The sequence below is a fragment of the Brassica oleracea genome, chromosome C3 (assembly GCF_000695525.1).
Source record: "Brassica oleracea var. oleracea cultivar TO1000 chromosome C3, BOL, whole genome shotgun sequence".
NCBI classification, from domain to species: Eukaryota; Viridiplantae; Streptophyta; class Magnoliopsida; order Brassicales; family Brassicaceae; genus Brassica; species Brassica oleracea.
In genome coordinates, this window is record NC_027750.1 from 28,776,476 (window position 1) to 28,783,275 (window position 6,800).

Sequence of the window (6,800 nt, forward strand, 5' to 3'; positions counted from 1 at the left end):
AAAAAAAAAAAACAAATCTGAACACAAAATAAAATAATTAATCCCCACAAAAAAAAAACGTTCGACTCAATGGCTGGATCCATAAACAAGAAATCCACCTACGCTGAGGGGTAAAAAGGTAAAAACCAACGAAGCTTTAATTTTCTGGCGGAATAATCAAAACTTTTCCGACTAAAACTGACAAACCCCAATCTGGCTAAAAAAGGCTCGACGATGTACCGTTTACGTACGATGACGTCAGCAAAATAAACCGGAAATCGAAAACGGAAAACCGCTAACAAAATCGAATTCGCAATTTGACGAGGAGATCCTCCAATTATCGACCAGATCGAAACCAAAAGTAAGAGGAAATGACGATTCAAGAGAAGAAGAAGAAGATTCGGAGAGATAGAGGAACGTTGACATACCTTAGATCCGTATCGGGTAGATGTAGAGCATGTAGATTGACGACTAGCGTCTTCAAATCCATCGGCGGAGGGACAAGAAGAGCCGCCGCTACCAGATCCGCCGCTCCAGCATAGAGGAGTCATAGGACTGGCTCTAGCCGAATCCGTTTCCTTCTTTAAAAGGCCTCCAACGCCAGCGCCGACGCCTAATCTCGACCTCGGTTTACGAGAACCCCACCGTAACAGAGGTGTATTCGCGGCGGACTCTACCGTTCCGGCGTGCTTGAGGCGCAGAAGAAGCTCCACCACCACCGCGTCTTCCGTCAGAGCCGCCGTCACCCACTCGTCTTGCGTAACTGCCGCCGGTTTCTTCATCGAAATGGACACTGATAAAACTCTCGGATACAGAAACAGCGATATAGAGAGAGAGAGAGAGAGAGAGAGAGAGAGAGAGTGCCTGAGAGAGAGAGAGAGAGAGACTTACCAATAGAGCGTGAGAGAGGGAGAGACTGCGTGAGAGAGAGAGAGAGAGATGGGTTCGAGAGAGAGAGAGGGCTAAGAGAGATCAGAGGTTCATGGTTGCAGAGATCAGAGGTTGAAGAGATCAGATTTGCTTTGGATTGAAGACGGCGACAGATCTAGGTTAGAAAAATTAATGGCAAGACTTTGTAATTTTTAAAATAAAATAAGGGTATTACCGATTTTTAGCACTTTTGGATGAGCTTGCTGTAGTTGGAAGCGTTCAAACATCTCATCCAGAAATCCCGAAAAATCCGGATGAGTTTTCAAAATTAATCTGGATGCCGCGTCCAACTTAACCTCCTGTTTCGCGCCAAACGAACATCGGTTCGCGTCTGCGTCTGGATGCCGCATCCAGTTTACGAAACGTACAGGGCCATAGAGAAATTTTCAAAGATAGACCTAAAAAAGTTTTTGTCACAAATATAGACCTTAAAAATAAAAATGACCCAAAATAGACTTAAATGTTTTATCAAAAGAAGTAAATATACACTTATACCCCTAGGGTTAATTAATCTAGACATTAGGGTTTAGAGTTAAGGGGGTGTGGTTTAGGGTTTAGGGTTTAAAAATAAAATTAAAATTAAAATTTTCAAAATAAAAAATGTTATTTTGGTCATTTTAGTTTTTGAGGTCTATTTTTGAGGTATATATATATACTAGTGGTATTCCGGCGCTACGCGCCGGGTTCGTATGTTTTATTCTATAATGAGTTCAAAATTGTTTGTAATCATGGAAACACCAGTATCTCTAGATAAGCTCTTGCATCGTGTGTATCTGTTCTTTTAGCTGCTTCATATGATGTTGTTGGGAGATGTTATATTTTGATGGTCGATACGGGTTTCTAGCAAACATAGATTATGTTATTGTGTGTTTGTAGTTGTTGGGTATTCTTTCTTTTCGTTTTTCATTAGGATATATAGTTGTTTCTACTAAATAGTAATTTAGTAATTTATACCTATTATTGTACTATATCTTCATATTGTTTCTAAAAGGTCGCATTATGCAATTATTTTACTATATCTTCATATTGTTTTGTTGCTGATTTTTAAATTGTAGTTTTTTATAATGGGCTAATTATAGGTTTTTAGGTCAACGGATGCGTACTTCCATAGTTTTACAGTCTTATGGTTGTCGTGGTTGGATACGCCGAGGAGAAAATGATAGGTTCTCGTGCAAGTTGAGTGTATAGTAAAGAAGACGAATAGCATGTGGATAAGAAGGGTAAGCATTTATATCTTATACATTTTCTTTTGTTTGCTCCAGTTATGGCTGTTGTATTAGTGGTTTGTGGTAATTGTTTTAATTTTCCTTAATGTAGTAGTGAATTGCATGTGGATTTTGGAGCTTAGATCGTAGGCGATTTGGGGTGATTGATGAAGGAGTGATAGGGAGAATTTCATGTGAATGTGTTTTACGCCGTAGTTATTTTGGTGGTTTACTATGTTCCTAGACCTTGATTTCCATGTAACTATTTTTTTTGTTTCGACTCATTTTTTCTTGTCTATTAATGTGGTTTGTTTTTTATCACATCTGTTATTGTATTTAGTAATTTTTGGTGTAATGTTTTAGATTAGTGGTTGACTATATTTCATATTTGTGTAATGAAATCTATCTTTATGTCAGTAAGTTGCAGTAATATTTGTTTGTGTCTTCTTTAAGTTACACATTAAGGCTGACTTCCAATTAATTCAACCAATATGTTGATAATCCAGACGTTTTTTAGGATGAAAAGGTTTCTTTGTGGATGTTATGCATTTCACTTAAATGAACATTGATGTATAATTCCTTACCAAATGGATTATGTTACTTTTTAATGTGTTTGAAACGATTGAGGTCAAATTGATAGACAATTTATTTGCTTGATCATCAAGAAATCAGAAGATAGGTTATCGTTCTAATAAATTTGGTGGCTTCATTTTTGTTTTTCGAAATTACGTCCTTTCTAGTTTGTTAACTAAGAATGAAGAGTTTTAAAATTCAATTTTTATTGGAGCTGCTTGTGTTTGCTTGTGAAGTAATTTATCGATGAGTAGCTGAGTTTGTACATTCATTTTCTAAAGCTGTCTGTTTTTGAAAAAAAGATAACATTGTAGTGATTCACACCAGGAGTTCGTATTGTGTTTTGATTTATAGCGAAGAAGGAAACTATATTCTAAAATCTCATTTGGTTGAAAGGAGATTTAAAAACGCTATCAAAATCAGTTTATAAATGCAAATTATCATTTAACTCTCACCTAAGATCCATCCCATTGTGTTTATCACCATTCAAACAGCTCGAGAAACAAAAATTTCGAGAAACTCTCGAACAATATCACAAAAGTTAAAAAACAAATCACAGAGATAATTTGTTTCAAATCAATCAATAAGTCAATAACCTAATTATTTCACTAACAAAACTCAAACACACAAAAATAAACATATTCCAAAGGCTGCTTGGAAACACACCATGTCATGTATAAGTAAGATTACAAAGACAGTTCACTGAGCACCAGAGATAGAAGGAAAAAGCCATACTTGGAAACCTTCCTTCACTGTGTCTAGATATGGTAATTGAAAGGCACACGTGTGTAGTGGAGACAGTCAACATGCCATTTCATTACAGTGTAGTTTTCAACGGAAGTAACTGTAGAGTTCTCAAGTCCGTTCATGTTTTCCCATCTATTGATCCCTTCATACCTATCAAGAGACACATAATCTTCCTAAGGTGCTTGTCTTAATAAGACATAAAGTCTAGGCTTAAACATAAAGATAAGATACCTGAAACTTTCAGGACCTTGCTCATGCTCTTGGCCCATTTTCTGAAAGTGTAGTAGTTGCACATAAGCTGCATCCCACAATACTCAGCTGGTTAGGTTCTTAGATATCAAACTAAATACGAACTAACTTTTCTGTTACTCAGGTTATGAAGTTCTCGGACTGCATGTGTCTTTAAGAAAACAAATGATGTGATCGAAAGAAAAGTAATGGAGGAGAGACCTGGTGATCTTCGCCTAAGTCCACCATCCACCAGGAAGATATACGTTTGTCTTCCATCCAAGGCCCTGCAAAGGAGGTACCCTGAAGCCAAAAAAAAAAGTTAAATCATATGATTAAAATTGGATATAGTCATAGAAGCAAGGATATTTTTATAGTTCAAGCCAAGTTTCAATCATATAAAAAGAACAACCTTTGGTAAAAGGACCATACCACGTAGGTTTTTGAAGCTAAAGCCTTCTGATAAGTGAATCTTGAAGTAGGGCTGTTGAATGTAATGAGGATTTTCTGTTAACATCCGAGAAATTCAAAGCATAAGGAACTCTTGCTCCAGTTAAACTCCTCCTCCTCATGGTTCTTGCAAGACGACTTCAACAATCTCCTTCACCGACCTACCTGCTTACACAAAAACAAAACACACAACTTTCTCTAAAATTAATTCGCCCTCTTTTTCCGTTAGTAGTTTCCAAGAATCTATTTGCATACCTTTCTGGGTACCAACATCGAAGATTCCAATTTTGCGGGGCTTAGCCTGTTTAAGAGCTTTAGTTATGCAAGTTCCATGAAGGGATTAGTAGTCTGTTCATTTAACATGCGGAAAAAAACAAAGAAACATCACACAAAGATTGGTATGTAATGAATCTAATGACACAAAGCAAAGAGAGCGATAGTTACCTGGACACCGGGGATGATGCCTCGTCCAGCATCAAAGCAAGCACCAGAGATCCTTCCATGCTCTCTGAGTTGATAGCGAAACGATCGTTCCGAGCTTCCCAAAATCTCAGCAACCAGACTTCAACGGTGTTGAAGCAGCGTCCCGCTTTCAACCTGGCGAGCAAAGTCGATGAGGCAGCCATTCCTGGTGAAAGGTTTCTAGGGATTTTAATGCTTGAGAGAAAGAAACTGATGAATCTCAAAGCACCAAATACTCTTATTTTAGGTCTAGATTGAGCGAAGAGAGGGTAAATCGAATAAAATCTAGGTAAACTCTTAATCCTAATTTATATATCAAAGCTTCAAGCTTTACTTCAAGGAAAGAATCAAAACTCTTTGGACTTTTTTTTGTCGGTTTAGAGGATCTAGAAACTGGGGTTTTGATACTCAGATTTACACAATTACTTTGGGGAAGCTATGAGGTTGACTGAATGTCGCAGACGTAACGGAAAGGCAATAGACGTTTAAGTTTCTGAAACTTTGGTTTGATAAAATAGGAAGGTTTTAAGCGAGAAACTAATAAACCTAATTTTACAATGGGTTTGAATTTTATCTGAAGCCCATACCCAAATGTAAAGCAAAAACCCAATATAAGTAAGATTTCGGTGAATGTTTTTTAAGGACAGGTGGCAAAAAAACACCCCACTCTGACGATTGTGGAGAGAGCAAAGCCTCCTTTATTGTATAAGATATCTGTACTATGTATTCGCCATTACTATGTACACTTCCCCGGTGACTAATGAATGTTTTCTTGTCAACTTTTTCTTTTTTTCCGCAGCCGATCATTGGTTTACTAGTCCGGGATTAGGCTGGGGTTACCATGAGTTTATCCCTCTAGCTGATCTCAGGGATTCATGGAAAGGTTTTGTCATGAATGATGTGTTGATAGTTGAAGTCGAAATGGAGGCAATTTCTTCAACCAAGTACTTCCCTAGTTAGATTTCTCTAACCAAGAAACTTGTAGCTCTAAGTTTGGTTTTATTATCAACCAACAATAATAAGAAATGTATGTGTTTCAAATAAATGACTTGTGTATTTCAAAACATCATCTCTCTTCTACAACTCAAAATCCTTGATTGGACATTTGGTTATAAACTGACTATTTCAAGACCATATTAGAGCAAGCGCAGGGATAGTCTCTACCACAATTTCTCAGCAACCAAAAATAATATAAAAAAATCAAAAAGATGAAAGAGAAAGTAAAAAAGAAGAGAGAGGAGAAGAAAGGTAACTCAAAGAAGAGACGTTCTTGTGGTCTTGAGAGATTAGCTCTCCACATGTCTTTTTCTTAATGGTGTAAAGCTTTTTAACATGATAAAATTAATTGTAAAAGAAAATTATGTAAAAGTATTAATATAATAAAGTGCAAAACTAGAATTGAGAGACCTAACCAATGATGATGCTCTTAAAGCATGTTTATTGGTAAAACTCTTAAGTGTCTCTTAAGTGGTTTTTAATGATTTTTAACATTAAAATTAAGATAAGAGACTTTGTTAAGAGACACTTAATTAATTATAGTGGTTTATTGGTGGTTTCTTTATTAAGGTTCTTAACAATAAAATTTTTTTTTTTTGAACATAAAGTTTTAAACAAAGATTAAATATATTTATTAAATAAAAAAAAGTCAAACATAACATTTTAAACATAGATTTTAAAATACAAACATGAAAACATAAAAACAAATATTAGTAAAATAAACGATTATAATTTCAAAGAGGCATCAAAGCTCAGTTGTTGTCTTGATCACTGTTGGGGTCAAAAACGGTTACGACGAAGTTAACGTCCAAATCCCCGAAGAAGAAAAATTCTTCGACAAATACTTTTTCGAAATAGATTCTTCTTTACGAAAAGCTTTGCGGAAGAAACGCGAATCATCGGACAAGAGCTCGAGAAGGATCGCTACGTAGCGACCAAACGTCCATTCCGCTCGGTCGCTACGTAGCGACCGAGCTCTTCCGAAACGTCGATACGACATCAGTCCATGCATTCTCGTCTACCCTTCGATGCTATCTCCCGAGTACCGTAGCGAACCCATCTTACATTCCCCGCCATTTCTAAGTTATCAATCAAACTTAACCGTAAAAACCGCGGAAAGTTCATTCTTTATCGAAAGAAGCCGTAATAAATGCTTCGAGTCAGAAGACGGCCCAAAGGGACCTAAGACATGACTCGAGACCCAACTTATGATTTCTTAACAACCAGCCA

General features: G+C 36.7%; 1 protein-coding gene and 1 pseudogene across 1 annotated transcript in view; both read left to right on the plus strand.

Moving 5' to 3' along the window:
• The window catches only part of LOC106335670, a 14,409-nt pseudogene extending 8,875 nt beyond the window's left edge, over positions 1–5,534 (plus strand).
• Positions 1–6,800, plus strand: part of LOC106335669 (probable inactive serine/threonine-protein kinase fnkC) — a 72,210-nt gene that overhangs the window by 40,497 nt on the left and 24,913 nt on the right. The window lies entirely within an intron of this gene.